Raw genomic sequence first — 844 nt, 5'->3', positions numbered from 1 at the left:
ATTTTCAAATCAGTTTTTGTAGTGCTGTATCCCAGCTTATGTCTTGTACTGCGAAGTGCTGCCGTTTCCTGATGGACAGCACAAAATTTGATGGAAACTGACATCAAAGTCCCATCTAATATCGTTGGTCGATCCCACTGGAGTCACTTTCCAAAAGATTAGATACGAGTCGGATTAAGGACCAGAAAAAAAGTCAAATACAGACCCAATCTAAGCGTCTGCACTTGTTTTAAGCATCCTGCCCTGATCACTTGATTCCCCAAAAAAGTCAGATCGGGGCAAAGTTTGCCTGCAGTGTGAACGGGACCTAAGACTGAGCTTTTTAACAGCAAACACTACAGGTAATCCAGGGATTAAAAGAAAGATATGCAGAGAAGGCCCTCATTCCCACCTTTAAGTATAGTGGAGGATCTGTGATGCTGTGGGCCTGTTTCCAATAGGTCTTTGGAACGTTGTTACAGTGATGGCTCATGAGCATTTTTAAATACTCTTTTAAGTCAAAATCTAGTGGGTTGTTTTTTATTGGGTCTATATATCACACATATCACTAGGTCAATCCAAAAGATTCAACATCAACCTTTTTCAGAAAGATCTTGATACAGACATTGACGAGGCTGTGTGGGAAAATATTCTTTCAAATATGGGAGGGGCTACAAAGGATGCAAGAAAAAAATGTATTTACTACAAATTGTACATAGGTATTATTTTACACCAAGTAAGCTATGCCAAATTGATCTAATAAAGGACAACAAATGTTGGAAATGCAGGAAAGAGGTGGGTACACTTCTCCATGCACTATGAGATTGCTAACCTGACTCCGCCAGATGGATTTGCTCAGCATATC

This window comes from Cyprinodon variegatus, unplaced genomic scaffold (assembly GCF_000732505.1).
Source record: "Cyprinodon variegatus isolate N-32 unplaced genomic scaffold, C_variegatus-1.0 Scaffold79, whole genome shotgun sequence".
Lineage (NCBI taxonomy): Eukaryota > Metazoa > Chordata > Actinopteri > Cyprinodontiformes > Cyprinodontidae > Cyprinodon > Cyprinodon variegatus.
The sequence above is the reverse complement of the archived record's forward strand: the minus strand, read 5'-3'. Positions refer to the sequence as shown.